The sequence below is a fragment of the Humulus lupulus genome, chromosome X (assembly GCF_963169125.1).
Source record: "Humulus lupulus chromosome X, drHumLupu1.1, whole genome shotgun sequence".
Lineage (NCBI taxonomy): Eukaryota > Viridiplantae > Streptophyta > Magnoliopsida > Rosales > Cannabaceae > Humulus > Humulus lupulus.
The window spans coordinates 165331324-165352201 of NC_084802.1; positions in this window are offsets into that span (position 1 = coordinate 165331324).

Here is a 20878-nt window from a genome sequence, read left to right on the forward strand (position 1 = left end):
ACCCGAGATGCCGAAGAGAGTTTTGGACACTTCTGATGAAGTTGGAAGGTCTACCGTTACCCTGAAGAAATTGGGCAACATGCTGAAAGCCCATAAGTTACCCCTGAACCTCAAGTTTGTTATACCAGAGCGCAAGGAACGCGCATCTGCACCGCAAAAGGGATTCGTGGCGTTTAGCGATGCCATAATCTGATCTGGTGGAGCTCTGCCACTCCACTCTTTCTTCATCAAAGTGCTGGACTACTTTGAATTGGCGCCACTACAATTGTCCCCCAACTCCTGGGTGATGCTCAGCTGTTTGTATGTGTTGTACCATCAGGTGTACTCCAGGGGGCCTTCCATAAGTGAGGTTCATTACTTCTTCACCCTGAGGGAGAATACATCAGCCCCCGGGTTCTACCAGCTCCAGAAAGCCGCGGCCCTTAAAGGGAGTTCCCTCTTGGAGGGATCTATTTCCAATAGGGGGGCTTGGAAGTCAGACTACTTCTATACTTATAGTGGGCAGACCCGATACTCTAACTTCAATGCCCCACGTAAGGCTATCATCACTTTGATCCCATATACCGGAAATTTCTCTTATTAATCGACCTCTTTTTTTTATAGTTCTTGTAACTGTGGTAATTTCCTTTCGTTCGATGGCAGGTCTCTTAGGGGTTGTCGGTCACATAAACGATTATGTGATTTTTTAGCCTTTATTAGAAAAATATCTTTTGGTTAACTTTAATTAACAGACTATATAAATTGGGAGAGAAGCATTGAATAGTTGAAATAAAAGACTGTCTTTTATTTGTTTAATGTGCCTAATTAATTACAAGTCAATATAAAAAATAATTCACATATATGTTTCACTTAATTGTGGTTGGAATAAGATGTCTTATTAAATCTATGATTTGCACAATAATTCATAATTATCATTTATACTCATTGATGAAATAGGTGGAACAAGTATATATCAAAAATAATAACTGAATTTATTATTCAAAAGAAATATTAAACTTGTTCATTCATCAAAATAAAGGAATCTAAAAAACATAGTTTCTAGAAAGAATTCTAGAACTACTTTAAAGAAAAAGAACTTATCACAAAGTTAAAAATAAAAAACTAATTTCCATGTCAGTTATCTCTTGGTCTACCAATCTGCAATCATTTCTTGTTTTTCTTTCACATTCTTTTATTTTCTTGAATAATGCGTTCTTGAAATACAAGACAAAAATATGGTGGCATAAAAGAAATTTGAATCAACTATTCAAATATATTAAAATGAGATGAGCAAATCATATTTACCCTTTCTTCTTGCAAACTTCTTAAGTGATCAAAATAATCTATTTTGATCCTTTCCCATATCTCGTATGTAGATCGAAGGTTCACAAATCTTGAATTAATATCGCCAGGCACAGTCTTTAGTATGCAATGACGAGCCAAATAATCAGATCTCTTCCAACCTGCATTTTTTTATCGCTATCATAATCAGATAAGGTTGGTCGCTCATCTGGACGCATATCAATGATTGAATCATACACTTTAAGTTCACTCAGAATTATGTGTATGTTTCTGTACCAAAAATCTAGAATGTTGAAGTCTAAAGAGGTGGCCATCACAAGGATTTACTGGTTCTTTCACATTTTGAGGTTCTTGATCAGGATTAAGAGAATTAACCATTGTTTCTAGAAATAAATAAATAAATATAAAGAATTAAAGCATATAATAAATTTCAGATTTTATTTGGAAAAGTAAATATGATGCATGAATGCAACATATAAAAACACATAAAAGACATATACTAATCAAAGATAAATTAATTTGAAAAGTTAATGGACCACCTTAGGGTAGATCAGACTAACTCCAAATTAATTTTAAGATAAATCTCAATTTCATAACTGAAAACTTAAAAATGCATTTTTCTCTTTTGATTTATGAACTACCACTAGTTTGGTCAAGATGCACTAGTCGTGCTCAAAAGCCTAGATACACCTTTGGAGTGTAACCCATTATTTTCAATGAATGACTTACTTCAATAGTGTGCCTTAGGGTCAGTCAAACTTGAAATACATCACTAATTATATTCTCATAAGAGAAGTCAACCTAGAGATAAAATAAACATATTCGGAAGTCTTTCCATAGGGAGGCTGCAAACAGATGCGACACGAGGTCGTTCCTATGCCTCTCAGTGTTCAACCAATAATTGAGACCATAGGACATATTGTAACGCCCTACTTCCTTAGAGTCGTTACTAAGTGAGTTTAAAAACGTGCTTTGTACTCGCTAATCGAGGTTTTAAGTCAAATAGTGTAATTAAGCGTTAAACAAAGGAAAAACTTGCGAAATAGTAATTTCCATAGAAAATTATAAAAGTTTTACACTTGGGATCCCAAAATACAGTTTAGAAATATTTACAACACATAAACTGAACCAAGTCGGCTAAACGACAAAATATAAGTTTATTTACAAGCATCTCCCAAAATCCTCTGGCTGTGGCAGCCAGGCTGGCCAAACATGTACACACCGCCTCACGCCTACTGTACTCATGGTTGGTTGATCTTCTCTCTCTTTACCCTTACCTGCACCACAGAGCATCTGTGAGCCGAAGCCCAGCAAGAGAACCCACAAACAGATAACATATGCAACACATATATCAAGCATATAAAGAGCCCACCATTGGTTAAACACATACGGCCTAGCCGTCCCAGGCGTTTACCAAGCCCTGGGTTCGCGGACCACGCCATGAGGATATCCCAAGTATCCTTCTAGGGACTCGCCCTGGCAACTCGCACTCCACGTGCTCAACGCTGCTCCCGGCCCCTTGCCGTTCTCGGCCCTGCACTCAACGTGCCCAACGCCATTCCCAGCCCTTCGCCGTTCTCGGTCTACACCGTTCGCAACTCAAGCCGACCATTCACATCATAATATACATAGCATAACAAGCAAGTATAGAATTCTAGCGTAATCAGATAAAGGGCTACGCCCTGCAGTTCTAACATATTGGGCTCAGCCCTGCATATCAATTCTATTCAAACACGTTGGGCTCAGCCCTGCACACAAGCTCTATGGGAACAAGGGTTCTCTTACCTGAGTTCTGAGCTTTCTGAGCACCGATGCCCCGAGCACAGTCCTCCAACGTGAGCCTTGCTGAAACCTTAGTCACAACACATTAACAATGTCCATCCATCAAATTCTAATCCAATAAATAACTTAGATCCATAACCCTAACCTCCGGGTCCTTGAATTCTATCAATCCGGGTGATAAAATCCATCCCGAGCCTTACCCCTTGACTTCCCAATCCTAAAATACCCTTAAAATTCAAACTGGCACAAAGGGCCACGGCCCCACCCACAAGACCTGCGGCTAGCCTCGAAACAGAGGCTAGCACCTCACTGACCCCCACACGGGCTGCGGCGCGCCCACCAGGCGCCGCGACACGCACGAGCTTCTTGGCCTCCCATGGCCGCGGCTCTCATCACCGAACCCAGAATTCTTCATCAGTTTTCTACCTTTTCTTCAAGCCAATCCTCACCAAAACTAACCTATCTAACCCATATATTTAACACATATACTCCAGCTCAATAATAACTCAGTAACAACATCAAAACCCATTAGAATCCACCCCAATGCTCAACTAGACCACACAAGAACAATTCAAACTTGCTAACATGCATACTCTAATAACCAGCTACAACTCTAGACTTATCCACCATAATCAAAGCTTACCTCCTGCTGAATTGAGCCTTAGAACCAGCCCCCTTATGCTCCAAGCTCCCTAAATCCCACCTTAACTCCTTAGATCCTCAAGTCGTTTCCCAAAGTTTTCCCTTTGATTTTGCCTTAGAGAGTGAGAGAGTGAGGAAGATGAGATCTTTCTCAGCTAAGAGAGAATGTATAAGTCGGTTTCCCCAAGGTTCTAATTAATTCCTCTTTTTGTTTTATTTGACTTAAGTCTAAAGGGTTACCTCAAGGTTCGGGGTACCAAAACGTCCTGTAGGGCAAAATGGTAAATTTCCCCAATATTCCCGCCTAGACATTCTATCCGCAAATATATCTCCAAATATTTATTTTCATGTCCCAATAATCCCATAACACACCTAGTACCCAAATTACCCCTCGACTCGCCCCGAGTCGGAATCTCAACCCTGTTGCGACTCTCTGGCTAACTGCTCCCCAGGACTGTCTCGGATCGCTGCACAGACATTTCACATATATATATAACATATATCACATTCATGCCCCTAATATCCAGACGGGGCCCACATGCACATTTCACTCACTAAACATGCATCACTATCATATATTCACATTAATTCACCCATTAACATATTAAAGCATATTAAATCATTTATTGCCCTCCAGGCACACTAATCAAGGCCCTAAGCTCGATTAGCAAATTCGGGTCGTTACACATATTGTCAGAACTCCCTATCCCACTCACTATTTTGGAAAAATGTGTTTTTCACAAAATCAATATTTTTTAATTTAGTTGTAAAAATTTATTTATTTTTACCAAAAGATATTCTATTAATTACTAATCTAATTACGCAAAAAAAAGTGTGCCCGTAATTCTAATTCTAATGTTACTTTAACTAAGAGAATATCATTTTTATTTTAATAAAATATTTTTTATTGAAACAACAAATTAAACAACGTTAATTTTGATTTACCATCTTAACTAATTTAAGACTAAATTTATTATTATATGAATTATCATATATAAGCATATAACAAAAATATAGGACGATCCTAATAGCATGTTTCTACATGAATGTAATGCATGCTAATTGCATACTGTGTGGGTATATGAATGACATGTTATAATGCATGATGAAATATTAAACATTTTAATCACATTCAAACATTTATAATAAATAAATAAAATAAAAGCGGGTATGATAACTTTTGGGTATTTCTATAAAAATTACAACAATTGCAAAAATATACATGAAAATATAACCTAGACTAACAAAGGCTTGATTAAGAACACTTGGGTTTTGAACCTTGAGATGTAGTCTTGTTGAGCCAATTCCACCCTTTTTCCATATCCATTTGAATTATACAACTTTTTAATTATTTTAAACAATCTTTTAAAATTATTAAACTTTGGGTTTTAACACCCAAAAGTTTCTAAGGCCCAATTTGATTTTGGGTAATTTTAATTCAAAAATAAAATTAAACAATTTAATTTTAATAAAATAAAATTCAAGATAATTTTTATTTTGGATATTTTAATTAAAACAATTTTAATTATGGAAGATAACAATTAAAACTTTTTTTTTTTATGAAAAGGGAATATATTGAACCACAACAAAACAATTATAACACAAGCTTAAAGGAAGCACCAACAGACAGAACCATTACAACTGGTCAATCATCTCTACAACAGCCTGATCTTTTTTCCCAAACTTTTTCCTAGGAAGACTTAAAATTCTAGCTTTCAAACAAGATTTGATCAAATGATCTACACTAGCTACTGTCATAGTAGTAAATCTGAAAATATAAGAATTATGATTACATCAAATCGCATAGACTGAAGCCGCAAGAGCTGTTGCTGCAATTTTTTCCTTAAGACCTTTCGGTCTCCCAACCATCCAAGAGGACCAGTCATCATATTTAGTCGACCAAATGTCATCTCCCAGCCAAGAAGCAACCTTTAATCTAACTTGATGAGAAAAGATACATTCAAAAAATAGATGAGCATGAGTCTCCTGCTCCAACTCACAGATCGGACACAATAAGGAATCAAGATTGATATGGCAATGAACAAGTTTATCTAGAGTGAGTAAGTGACCAAGTATAGCTTGCCATAATATAAACCTGTGTTTGGGAAAAGCCAGATTACACCAGACTACATTAGCAAAGTGAACCCTCTCCTTATTCAACAGCTTCAAATAGAGTAATCTCATATTAAACTTCCTGTTCTTAACCACAGCCTCCAAATCACCAAAAGAGATGGTAGATTTCAGATTAACTAGCTTTCTCCAGACCAGCTCACATCATTCTTGGTATTGTACTCCCAAAAATTCTGCCCTTTGAGGTAAAGAGCATCCACCCATTTCACCCAGAGAATATCTTGTTTAGAGGAAAGAGTCCAAATAGACTTGGCTAAAAACACTTTATTCCATTTGGACCCTTCCTTAAACCCAATTCCACCCAAACTCTTTGGCAAACAGACCTGGTCCCAAGCAGTGAGATGCAATTTACTTCTATTGCTATTGCTGTCATTAGACCCCCATAAAAACTTTATGCATAATTGATCAATCTCACAAATGACACTCTTGGGAAGGAGAAATATGCTCATCCAGAAAGACCTTATACCCAATAACACTGAATGGATAAGTTGAGCTCGACTAGTAAACAAAAGATGACGGCTCGACCATGAGTAAAGACGGAGGTGAATCTTTTTGATGATTAAGGCACAGTCTCCAGCCTTCCATTTAGTAGGCCGGAGAGGTATCCCAAGATATCTTAATGGAAATGAACCTTCAGAAAATTGAAGCCTAGCCAAAATACTCTTCGAATCCTCCTTTGTCATACCCCCAAAATAGACCTGAGATTTAGTCATATTGGTTGTCAAACCAAATGCTAGACTAAAGGAAGTGAAGCACTCTTTGATAGCTTGAGCCAAACTAGGAGATCCCTTACAAAACAACACCATGTCATCAGCAAAACAGAGGCTAACAAGCTTCAGCTTTTTACAGTTAGGATGGAATATGAATTCCTTTCTATGAGAAGCTTTAATAAGAAGATAAGTAAGGTATTCTATGACAAGAAAAAACATCAAAGGAGAGATAGGGTCCCCTTGTCTTAAACGTTTTCTACCAAGAAAACTCCCTTGTAATCTACCATTCATCAAAATAGAGTAAGAGGTGCCCTTTAAACAGATCATAATCCAGCGAATAAATCTGTTGGGAAAACAGTAGGCTCTCAAAAAGTCCTCCAAAAATTGCCAATCTATGGTATCATACGCTTTGCTAAGGTCAATCTTCATCACACATCTAGGGGAGATATTTTTCCTCTTGTAACCTTTAATAATATCATGGAAGATGAGAATATTGTGAGCCAACAATGTATCTTTGAAAAAGCTCCTTGATTTTGATTAATTAACAGAGGAAGAACCTTAGCCAATCTACCACATAGCATTTTCAAAATACACTTGTAAAGTGTATTACAACACGCTATAGGTCTATACTCCACAACCATAGTAGGAGTCTCAACTTTCAGAATAACTGAGAGGGTTGTATTATTTATCGCAGCTGGAAGCACACCATGATAAAAAAACCCAAGATAGAAGCAGAAATTTCCTCTCCTAAGTCTTTCCACATAACTTTAAAAAAATCCGAACCATATCCATCAGGACCCGGGCTTTCAATCGAGTTAATACTGAACATAGCAGCTTCCACATCCTTCTTGGTGAAAGGTTTCATCAAGCTCAGTTGCTGATCCAAAGACAAAATACCTCCATGAATAAAACACTCTTTCTGAATAGGAGCAGAGGCTGAACTATGACTGCCATAATGCTTCGAAAATGATTCAAAAAATGAGACACGACATCCTCAAATCTATCATTGATCTGCCCAGCATCATCTATAAAAGAGGTGATACGATTAGTAGACTTCCTCTGTTTCAAACACGCATGAAAATAGGTTGTGTTATCATCACCAAACCGAAGCCGGTTAATTTTGCTTCTTTTTCTAAGATAGCTTTCATAGTATCTAGATTGGCCAGAAAAAACCTCAAAAGCAGACCTTTCCTCCCTTTGAAGATCAGTTGAATGAAGGTCCTTTTGAAGCTGACATTGGGCGGATTGGTAGTGATCCTTAGCTATTGCATACTTGTGAACAACATCACCAATTTCCTCAGCATTCTCTATAGACCGTGAGCTTCAATCGGCTTAGACCAGCATGTTCAGCCCACATATTGAAAAATCTGAATGGTTTAATTCCTAAAGTCACTGTTGTTATGGACTTAATAATACAAAAACAGTGGTCAGATAGTACATCCCAATTGACACAGGCTTTAGAATGAGGTTATAAATCCATCCAAGCTTCATTTTTAAAGATTCGATCCAATTTGGAATAAATTCTGGCCTCAGCAGCTTGTTTATTCGACCACGTAAAATGGGAACCACTAGTGCGAAGTTCATCAACCATACCAAGAGCCCGCCACCTCTGAGCATCAGCCATTTCCATATCAATAACAGAACGACCACCAAGACGATCATCAAAATCAAAATCAGAATTAAAATCCCCAGCCAAAGGCCATGGTTTAACTGGAAAATTCAGCCCAGTCAAATCTTGCCATAACTAAAATCTCTCCTCAACCGTATTCCTCCCATAAACAAAAAGCAGATAGAACTCTTTACCCAATCCCAAATCTTTAACTCGAGAGTGAATAAACTAGTCACTTTCCTGTAATACCTCAACAGACACTATAGTAGATTGCCAAACCAGAAGAAGTCTTCCTTCACTAGCTGGACCAGTATAAAAATTCCAGCCAACAAAATTATGTGACATCATCTCCTCTATTTTATTACCCCGAAGCTTGGTTTCAAGAAACGCTCCTAAACAACAAAAAGTACGAAGGGATCTCTGCTTCTCCCTTTTATTAAGGTCTCTGACATTCCAACTCAGTATGTTGCAATCCTCCATTGAAAATGTTTGTTGTAGATAATCCCAAATTCGTGACCTCCATTATCCTATCTTGCAAAGCACTATAAGAATTCTTCATCTGATTTTGAGAAGCAGGAGCCAAATGTTTAACACCCCCTACTCGTTTAGGAGTGAGCCAACCTGAATCATGCCCATCTTTGGTATCACACACCTCCTTAACAACAGCTTTCTGGGTATCCTTTGAGACTAACTCGCTATTAGTACCAGTTTGAACTGAGACAGAATGGGGTTCAGTGGTGCTTTGAACAAGCACTTCTCCAGCATGCTGAGTTCCAGACTTCTCTTCTTTTTTCCTCCAAACCGCTCCCTGTTTTCGATTACAAAATGCCTCAAAATGACCTAGAACTTTGCATCATTTACACTGAGTAGGCAACTATTCAAATTCCAGCATTTGTTCCATTAATTGGCCACTCTCATTCAGGAAATGAATGGATTTAGGAACATCATATGTTATTTCAACATCCACTAACACCCTTGCAAATTTCACCATTGACCTTTCTTTTGTAACTTTATCAACTAGCATAGGTTTACCAATGGTACTCACTAGGGCACTCAAACACTTAACACCCCAATATTGCAACCCAAGACCAGGCAATCTAACCCATACAGGAATAGATTTCACTACCCTCATGGTATCTAGATCAGTAGACCATGGCCTCAAGATTACTGGTTTCCTATCAAAATAGACAACTCCAGCTTCCAACACCAAATCACGTGTAGCTTCATCCCTGAATTTCACAAGAGTATAGCTGACATTCATTCTAGCAATCCTTTCAATACCCAATTTTCCCCAAATTCTGTTGATAAATCCTTCAAACACAGCAAAATGGGGATTAGCTCCAAGGACAATACAAACCACTGCTGAATACCAGAAGGATGCTTCAACTTCTATCTCCTCCAAATCAACCTGAGCAATCAATTAACCATCTCGAAATAATGATTCCTCAAAATTTAGACGAGTTCCCCCTTGGTTCGGCATCACTACCCGAAATTGGGACCATTTGTATTTGGCCAAATTTTGAAAATCATTCTTATTACCAACCTTCTCACTCCATTTCGAACTAGACTCCTAAGCGGCATGATTAACCTCACACGCAGCCAAAGAGAGGTTTTCCCCAACCTCAAGGAAATCCGCCATAGAATCCTTGAAGTCCTCCTCCACAATAACCGGTGGTTCATCTTCAATACTAGTCAAACCCTCCTCGTTAGAGACCTTGTCCGAAGGGGATTCAGTCACAGAAGATCAAACAACAGGCTTCTGATTCACTTTCTTGCATCTCGCCATGGAGAGAACCAAATTAAAACATTTTTAATTAAGGTAAATAATCACCATTATTTCAATTAAAGAAATTTCCAAATTAAAACCATTTTAATTTAATTTTTTATTTTTTAATTAAATGAATAATTAAAAAATTATTTATGGTAACAACACACAAAGTGTTATACCAAGGGGCGGTGCAAGTAGGTGGTTCGGTTGGGAGTGGGGCGGCTCGTGGCTGAGGTCCGCAGGAGGCGTGGATGGGCAACAGGGAGGTGCATGCAAGGGCGCGGCTGGGCTCGGGCTGCAGTGCGCAGGGGCGCAACTGGGCTCGTGGGCGAGACATGCAGGCGTGCACGGGCTGGCATGCATGTGTGGACTGGGCAACAGGCACAATGCCTGGCAGCAAGTAGGCTCGGGCTCGAGCTTGGACTCCAACTATATTTTTTACCCAAAATTTTTAAACAAAAATTACAAAATTCCTACGCCCAAAAATGACTTACATTTTTCCATCTAGAAATTTTAAGAATATTCCTAAACCCAAAAGCACCATAATAAACAACCCTTAAGATTCTATGATCGTGAAAATAAATTATCCATACATTCAAACATATATCACGTATAATATAAAAATGCATATAACCCCACAAATCCTTTAATAATACGAATAGATTAATGACCTGCTCTGGTACCAATTATTGGAAAACATTCAGAGCACGCAACGAAAATTGGCATGGTGGGCCCATTGTTTATTGTAACAACAACAATAAAAAAATTTCATTAATCATATAAACAATTTATATGACCAGGAAAACAATCCAGAAACATTAACATACAATATTATTAATCACGCAACAAATATATAAATATACAATATCTTTATATATAACAAATAAACACAAAAATTCAAGAACATATAAACAATTACCTCTTGAAGCCTATCAAGTCTCCTTAAGTCATTTCGTATTTTTATCGATCTTCCTATCCAAAGATATGAGCACTCAAACCATGATCTTCTGGATTGTTCTCTACACCTCAAGATGTGTGTGGGCACATAGAGAACATGGGTTTGAAATTTTAGGGATCACAAGTTTTTCTCAACACACAAGAACTTGGATTATGGTTTGAGAATGGCTAGAATAAAGAAGAAGAAAGAGTTTTGTTTGACAAAAACTCTGAGAACTATTCTGAATTGTATCTGTATTGTTGTGTATTTCTGTGTCTTTTGTATATTGTTTGTGTTCTCTTCTTCTTCTATATCATATATATAGAGATATTTCAATATTATTCCCAATAATAATAGTAATATTATAAAATATCATAATGATGATAGGATTTGATTTAGGTAAATATCTAACTTACCAAATTTAAAAAACCATTTTCAAATTATTGAATTATTAAATAAATAAAATAAAAACTACACTGATACAATATCAGTATATGTGGTACACGCATAGTACAGTCCTTGGACTGTGTCAGGCATGTTCTACTATTCCCTTTTCAAGGATTTTGTATTTTTCTTTTATTTAATTACTTATTTAAAATCAATCTCCTGCAAAGTAAGGTGTTAATCGTTTTAAGGAAAAAAATGACAACCATATTTTAAAATTTAAATTGTAAATTCAAATTTAAAAATTCAAATTGATAATCATCATTATCACATCTTTTAAAATTAAATAAATTAAAAACTATTTTTTACTTAACAATTTTATTTTCTCCCACTGAAATAAAATAATTAATTTAAAAAATTAATTCATTTATTATATATATGAATTTAGAAATTTACATATTTAAATTAATAAATATATTTTTCAAAAACTAATTATTAATTCTAAACTAATTATTCAACCTCAATTATCATATAATTGTATACTTGACCCGAAGAATAAAATTCTTCTAAAATTCCCAAATTACAGTAATACCCTTGTATCAACTCTTACCATGATAAGGTGTTGATAGTGCCAACCTGGGGACCTTTGGACCTATAATATCAAACTCCAATAAATAGTACATTATTAATCAAAGCTCTTTGTTTAAATAATCATATTTATTAATCTTATGATTACTACACTAAAATATGAGATTGAACTCTTGATAATTACATACATATATTTATTGAGTACTATATTAAAGAATAATGTGCCCTTTGATATAATCATTACATACAACGTTAATCCTCTATTAATGGTTCGTAGTTAAACGGGAATAAAATTATCGTTTTACCCTTTTAGCTATATCTTATTCCTAGAGCATCGTTGACTTTACTAGTGAAGGTTGTGTCACAACAAGTTTGCGATGTGAGCGCTCATAACCTTTTCAGTTCCAAAAGTCAACCCTATAGGGAACCATTGTTCAATCTATAAAAAGGTATAGAATCCATATCTTCTGAACTACGTCCCCAGCCATATAGATCATTGAGTCCCCAAGACAATTATTCTTAGCCTGGTCATTCTGAAAAATCTTAACGCATGAATGAAAGGATCAGATGACATATATAGGAGTTCATAGCAACCTGAGGATTAAAATAATCATGTATATCATCATCATTTGATGTGTTTGATTAATACTATGAAAAAATGTTTAAACAAGTATTAACAAATCACATCTGGTCCAGTTCTATTTACTCCCAGCATGAAAAGTACCTCCACTAAAGTGTCCTACTACACTAGTAACCCGGATATAGGTCACATGTATTCATAATACTAGTTGTCCGTACTACTAGTAATTAATCTAAAGTTTCCATAACTTTATTTTACTGCGAACTATTTAAGTTTATTATCTTAATCTCGATCCTCCCATACCAATATGAGTTGAAGACCACATAGATAAACTTTGGAATTTTATGATATTTACTTAATATTATCATATAATATCAGACATAGTCTATATATAATTATTTATTTCATTTAAAACATTTGTCAACTACAATTGCTTTAAAGACACTATTCCCAACAGTATGGACACTATGAATTCTTGGTCATGTCTTTTGGATTAACCAATGCCCCGATAGCCTTGATGGATTTGATGAATAGGGTCTTCAGGGATTACTTGATTAGGTATGTGATTGTACTCCCAATCAGAAATAGAACATGAAAAGCATCTTCGTTTGGTACTGCAGCGACTGAGGGGGCACATGCTATGTGCTAAGTTTAGTAAATGTGAATTCAGGTTACCCCAGGTAACTTTTCTCGGGCATATTGTGAGTAAGGAGGGAATTCTAGTGAACCCAACCAATATAGAGGCAGTGAGGGATTGGCCGAGACCGAGCAATGTACTAGAGGTTAGAAGCTTCTTGGGATTAGTAGGGTACTATCGACGTTTCACTAAGAGATTCTCCAGAATAGCCACATCGTTTACTGAACTGACACGCAAGAACACCAAGTATGTCTAGACAGATGGATGTGAGAACAGTTTCAAGGAGATGAAGCGACGACTGATCACCGATCCGGTATTGAGTCTTCCATCAGACAAGGAAAATTTTGTGCTCTATTGCGATGCTTTGAGGTAGGGTTTGGGTTGTGTATTGATGCAAGCTGGGAAGGTGATAGCCTACGTGTCTAGACAGCTGAAGGAGTATGAACAGATGTATCCCACTCATGATTTGGAGTTGGCAGTAGTGGTATTTGCACAAAAGGTATGGAGGCATTACCTGTATGGAGAGAAGTGTGAAATATACATTGACCATGAAATTTTGAAGTATTTCTTTACTGAAAAAGGATTTGAATATGCGCCAAAGACGTTGGCTGGAGTTGGTAAGGGACTACGATTGTGAGATTTTGTACTATCCTAGAAAGGCCAATGTGGTGGTCGACACATTGAGTTGGAAGGACCCAGGGCAATTATTCAGTTCGAGACAAATATTAGAAAAGTTAGCCGAAGAAATGACAAGAGTGGGATTTGAACTGGTAGTTGGTCAGCAAGCCAACATTACTTTTAAGTCCACTCTCCTTGAGAGGATCAGATAAGCACAGAAGGAGGATCCTCGGTTAAGGAAACACAAGAAAAATGTCTTCGCTGGACTGGCTAGAGACTTCTCTATTTTGGAGGTAGATCTACTGAGGTATAAAAATCAGATTTGCGTTCCGATGGATTCTAGTATTAGGCAAGAGATTCTGGATGAGTCTCATACAACTCCCTATTCTCTATATTCGGGTACGACGAAGATGTATCAAGATCTAAACACTCTGTATTGGTGGCTAGGAATGAAGAAGGGCGTGGTGGATTATGTGGTCAAGTGTTTAACCTATTAGCAGGTGAATGTTGAACATCAAAGGCCAGCAGGGTCGCTGTAGCCTTTAGAGATTCCAGAGTAGAAGCGGGAGGATATCACCATGAACATCATGATTGGACTGCCGAGGACAGTAGAGCAACATGATTCTGTGTGGATGATTGTGGATAGGTATAAAAAATTAGCCCACTTTTTGCCCATTATGGCGAATTTTACAGTTGAGTAGTATGTTGAGTAGTATGTAAAGAAGATTGTGCGACTCCATGGGGCTCCGAGGTCGATAGTGTTCGAGAGGGACCCCACCTTCTCCTCTAAGTCTTGGGAAAGCCTGTAGAAGTCTATGGGCACGTAGTAGAGGTTCCATACCACCTTTCATCCTCAGACGGATCGACAGACTGTGTAACGCCCTGGTTACCCTAGAACAGTTACGGTGAACGGTGAACCGGAAATTTGACCCGCTACTCGAGTCCTTTGGTTAAAAACGTGCTCTAAATGTGATTAACAGGTTAAGGTAGAAAACTAAAAAAAAGGAATGGATATCTTTTATTACAAACTGCTCTGCAGAGCTAATCAAAACATTTACAAGTTGTTCTCAGCACAAAATAGTCATTACTGTTTCAAATTTACAATCCCGCCGATCTAAGCGGCAAAAATAGGGTAAACCCCCTAGTTCCTCTGAGAAGGCCTTGGTCGTGGTTGTCAAGCGGCCGCATATGTACACATCACCACCTAAGCTCTCCACTCAAGGCTGGGTGAGCTTTTCCTTCCCTTTACCTGCACCACATAGCACCCATGAGCCAAGGCCGAGCAAGAAAACACAATAAAGCATGATATAATATCAACAATGATCATAATAATCATTCAAGACCATCAGTCCAAACATATAGGTGACAGTCGCAAAAGTCATAAAAGTGGGTACAGCCTCCTATAGCCATGTGACGATAGGGTCACTCAGGCTTAACTGATAAGTGAACCTTTCATAAGTTTGAGCAGGATAGATGTATGGTGAATAATCACCAACATAACCTTCCTCATGACCATAGAGTCATAACCCTGGAACAGCGTTCCCTAGCCATGTGACAAACAGTCACTGGGGCCATATGCCCTGGCTCTGAATAACTAGTCTCAGACTAGCCAAGCGCTTATAAGTTCATCGACCTTAGGGTCGGTCCGGTGTTAATGCCTTAGAGCCATTCAACACTGATATCGATTAGATCTAATCTTCATTTGGCTCGGCGCTCATGACGCTATGCCATTTCTGACTCTTTAGGTCAGTGTCCTTGACTAGTGAGTGCCATATACAGATAAACAACATCCACTAGCATTTAATATGCAATCTATGTCCACATTCTCAATCAACATGCCTCAATAGAAAACATGCATGTCATATATACACAGGGTGCAGTTTTCTTACCTCAGGTTCAAGCGAGAAATATAATAAGGACGACCCCTGAGAACGATCGATCTTTTAGTTCCTTAGCGGTTACCTAATCACAACCAATTATAACCTCCATTAATGAGAATTCACAATATTAGGGTCTTAACCTAAGCACCACTCTCGGGACCTCGAAACATGCCCACACGGTGAGTAGATTCGATCTCGGGCCTTAAGGCTTGAAACCCCAAGCCAAAAACCCTTAAAAACACTCAAAACGGGACTTTGAAGGAAAAGGGTAGCGCTTCAGCGCTCAACCCCTAGCGCCCCAGCACTGTACTCAGAACCACCAACATGCCAAAAAGCCTCCTAAGGAGTGCTGTAGCGCCCTAGGGTGGGCGCTATAGCGCTACCTCCAGACCAAAACTCCCCTGAACCGACCTTCTTCATCTCCTTCAATTCCGACCTGATTCCCAAGCTTCCAAATTCCATTATTAATGCCAAAGGAACCCAAAAACCATCCTAACACATCCCAAACATCACAAGCATAGGAACCCTAGCCAAAACTCCCAACAAAACCAAGTATTCACCCTAGAAATCTCAGCTGCAAAACAAAGCTAAAACAGGGCAAACCAGAGAATTCTATGGTTAGAAACTTACATGTACGCCCTGATTTTCCCACGGGCTGTTAGCGGGCTGAGATACGGCCTAATCATGTTTTCCACGTGGATACCCCATGACCGGAGCTGCCGTCGTCAGGTCCTACCTCTTTAGCTCGAGGTAACCAAAGGTTCATCAAGATTACTCAAGGGCCAAGTCAGGACTATGAAGGTCGCAGGTCGAGAAGGCATCTAGCTCGGGTAGGAACTGGAGTTGGAAGCTATGACCTTTTATAAAGTCAACCACGCAAGGTAAATGTGAATATATCAGACATCACGTGTCTGATATATCCCTGACTTCTCGGACACGCAGCATGAATGTGCTTATTCAGACACCCACGACTGGGTTGGGCCGTGCGGCCCATCATCCCTCTTACCTATTGATTAGACCACACTTCATGTGTCAGGTTTTAGGAATTAATCATGAATGTCACAGAGTTGACATGATAGGTAAGAAGGTCACGGGATGACCTTCTTACAAACTTCCAGGTGCCCTCTCCTATAAATATGGAGACCTTGGGAGTTGCAAAGGGTTGGATTCTATTGTGTAAGGAAATACCCTGTAAAAGAATACCAAGCATATAACAATAATATTGACTGGTGGAGTAGAAGGATTTTAACCTTTGAACCACCTAAAAAACGTGATTGTGTCACCAGTCCATTTACAAAGATCATTCATCTATTTCGGTTCAACATAAGCACTAATCCCTTCCTCTTATTTTATTAATTACCCGTTGGCGAAGAACCGCGTCAACAGTTTGGTGCTTTCGTTGAGAGCTTAGTTAGATTGGTGCTATCGCAAATATCCAGCCATGGTGACCACTCGATCAAGACACGGTAACGAGAAGGAACAACATGATGGGCAGGAGGCTCATCATATCACCATCCCCGGTGAGCAAATTCCTGAAGTCCAGTAGCGGCTGGGCAAGCAGCCGGTTGGCCAGGATGACACTGGAAGTTTGGTGCCTCGGCCACCTAATCCAAACCCAGATTATTACACTGTGGTATAAATGGAGAATGCTCAGCTGAGGAGCCAGCTAGCAAAATCTAATCAGTAGATCAAGGAGGTGTTGGCCCGACAACTCCCTCTTACAACCGACGCTAACGTCGGAAAGAGGCAAGGCGAGACTCATAAGTCCCGCCGGGGTAATCGGTCCAGACCTAGCCGCTCGGACAGACCGCCGGCATCCAACTCTATTCCCTCATCGCACCGTCGAAAGGCAAACTTCGAAGGAATGCCTAGAACCGAGTAACAGTATAGCCGCTCGGTCCGAACTTCAACTCCCAGTTCACAGCTAGCCTCGAGCGCGCCCAGGAGAGCTCTGGGGAATTCCAGAAGGAGGTCCGGGGAGGGCTCACAACATCAGCCCATCCCCACCAGCCGTCCTGCGCCTCGTTCAGATTGCCAGGCGCGGGACCCGCAGGTTGGCAGGGCTGAAAGGCCCCTACCTAACTTGATCCGCCCTGTCGGAACCAGGATTGCATCTCCGGTCAGGCATCCTCCGTCTCCAATAAGATATCCATCTCCTCCTTGGCCCATCCGAGACATCCCAGCCTACGGAAGCAGCAGGAGAAACCCGCCGTCCGCAGGACCTTCCCGACGTAGCAGGGCGCCGAGAGAGAGCTCGGATCCTCACCCCCAAAGGCGGACTCCGAGCCTCTCTAACAGGAGTTACTGGACCGGCAGTCGTCGGAGTGACCTTTCTGGCGGAGACCTGCGCCAATGTTTAAGCTCGGCACAAAGTCCTCAAACCACCCAGGGGGGCGACCTGCAAGATCGCCTTAACTCTCATAGAGGGGAACCAGTAGGAGGTGGCAGCCATGCTCGCTCAGGGGGAGACCTGTCCGAGGTGCGTAATGGTGGGAATGCCCCAAATAACCTATCACAAGATAGGAGGGGCAATAACCCACCAAACGTACATAGTGGATCCGGAGCTGTTGAGCAGCCTCGGAATAACCAAGGAAATCAGGACAAAACCCTCGAACGACTGGCTCAGATGGAGGAGCTAATGAGGAAGCTACTATCGGAGAAAGAGAAAGACGACTATGATTCAGGGGATGAGCTGGAACTCTTCGCCCCCAGCATAGCAGCAACGGCTTACCCACCCAGTTTCCGTATGCCACACCTGTCCAAATTCAACGGAGATGGAGACCCGTCGGATCATCTGGGGATGTTCAACACCCTGATGATGGCCCACAACATTGTCCCTGAGCTGAGATGTCTGATATTTCCCTCCACACTGACTGGAACAGCCAGGCAGTGGTTCAAACAAAGCAAAAGACAATCAATCAGCTCCTGGAAAACTTTCTCTGCTGACTTCAAAAGGGCATTCCAAGCCTCCCGGGCTGCCCGCATCAAAGCCGACTCTCTGGCCAACGTGAGGCAGCAGCCCGACGAGCCTCTGAAGGCTTACCTGCACAGGTTCATGAATGTCGCCTCTTGGGCCAGAGACGCAGATGACAGCTCCAAGCTCATGGCCTTGAGGACTGGAATCCTCGTCGGAGGGGGACTCAGGAAAAAAATACAAAATGAAGGGAGTTAGCTCAGTGAACGAGTTCCTAAATAGGGCCCAGGAATGGATCAACTTGGAGGAGGCCAAAGCCTCAGCTGCGGGAACCAGCCAGGTCCCTGAACAGCCCTCTGGAGTGGGAACGGAGGTCGTGACAGCGACCCAGAATGTTACACAGAATAACCAATTCGGTGGAGGCAAAAGAAAGGGGAACGACGAGGGCAACCAGCACGGCCCAAAGAAGAATAAGTCCGTAGACAAATTTAAGCTCGTCTACGCGACTTATACAGAGCTCACCTACTCTAGGGAGAACATCTTCCTGGCGAATTCTGCTCGCCTCCCCTGGAAGAAGCTGGAGCCATTGAAGCACCAAAAGGGGAAGAGAGACACCTCCAAGTTTTGCCGTTTTCACAACGACGTTGGCCACAATACTGATGATTGTAGGCATTTGAAAGATGGGATCGAGACTCTCATCAGAGCCGGCCCCTTGGCTCAATACGCGCAGAACAGGGTTCCAGCAAGTCGACCTGCTCCAGTAGTCCTGGTCAGTCAGCCCGGGTCTCGGATAGATCAAGACATCCCTCCTCCCGTGATAGGAGGAGAGATATCCACAATCTCTGGAGGTCCGCATTTAGCTGGCACGAGCAGGGGCGCCCAGAAGAGATATGTAAATGAACTCAAGGCGCATAACGGAGTAGAGTTCATACCGAAGCAGCGTCTCCCAAAGTAGCAGCGATTGGAGAAGCAGCCAATCATTTTTACAGAAGAAGAAGCTGGCCATGTTCAGTTCCCTCATAACGACCCTCTGGTCGTAGCAGTGTAGCTCTCTAATCAGAGGGTTAGGAGGGTGCTAATCGATAATGGGAGCTCGGTAAACCTTCTATTCTGGTCCACACTGGAGAAGATGGGTTTGTCTGTCGCCAAGCTAAAGGCGACCTCCATGATGCTATATGGTTTTTCGGGAGAAAGATCAGCGGCTATAGGAACTATCGAGATGGTTATCACCTTAGGAGAAGGGCCTTGGACAGTCTCTAAACTCCTCGAGTTCGTGGTCATCAACTGCCCCGCCGCGTATAATGCTATTTTGGGTCGACCCACACTTATAGCTTTTGAGGCCATCACTTCTGTTTGCCACCTCGCGCTGAAATTCCCTTCTTCCATGGGGATATGCACGGTCCGTGGCGATCAGCTCGCTGCCAGGGAATGCTACAGCATTTCCATGAAGGGAAAATCGAAACTCGGGCAGTTAGTAATGGCCATCCAAGGTTGAGGAGAGGAATCTCAGGAACCTTTAGCTGATCCTGAGATTGAAAAACCTCAGAGCGCCGAGGGGGAAAATATCATCTTAAGTGAGGATATTGACCCCTGAATAGGGGAGGATAAGTCCGAGCTCCAGGCTATTGAAGAGCTCGAGGAAGTAAACGTCGATCCACAGAACCCTTCACAGATGGTCAGGCTCGGGAAAAACCTCTGTAACAAGAGGAAAGCGGAGCTGATCAAGTTTCTGCAGGACAACCTGGATGTGTTTGCATGGTCACACGAGGACATGGTGGGAATCATTCCAAATGTCATCATGCACACCCTTCATCTGGACAAGAGCATTCCTGCAAAGTCCCAGAAGCAAAGGCGCCTGGGAAAAACTTGGGCTGAAGCCTTAGAGAAAGAAGTAGCCCGGCTCAAGAAATGCGGCTTTATCCGTAAAGCCAAGTTTCCGATTTGGGTCGCCAACCCCGTGCTGGTCCCGAAGCCCAACGGGAAGTGGAGGACCTGCATCGACTTCTCCGACCTGAATAAAGCCTGCCCCAAGGATTTTCCATTGCCAAGGATTGACCAACTGGTAGATGCCACGGCAGGGCATGAGTTCATGTCCTTTATGGACGCATACTAAGATGCCGATTCGGGCTGCCCAAGAAGATCGTTTTCGACAATGGGACTCAGTTCGACAGCGACCTATTCACCGAATTTTGCGAAAGGTACGGGATTGTGAAAAGCTTCTCCTCCGTGGCCTATCCTCAGGCAAATGGCCAGGTCGAGGCCGTCAATAAAACTCTAAAGGCAAGCCTTAAAAAGAGACTGGACGAAGCCAAGGGAGTCTGGCCAGAACAGCTCCCCCAGGTTCTGTGGGCATACCAGACCTCGTATCGGACTCCTATGGGTCATACTCCTTTCTCCCTGACCTTTGGGAGTGAGGCA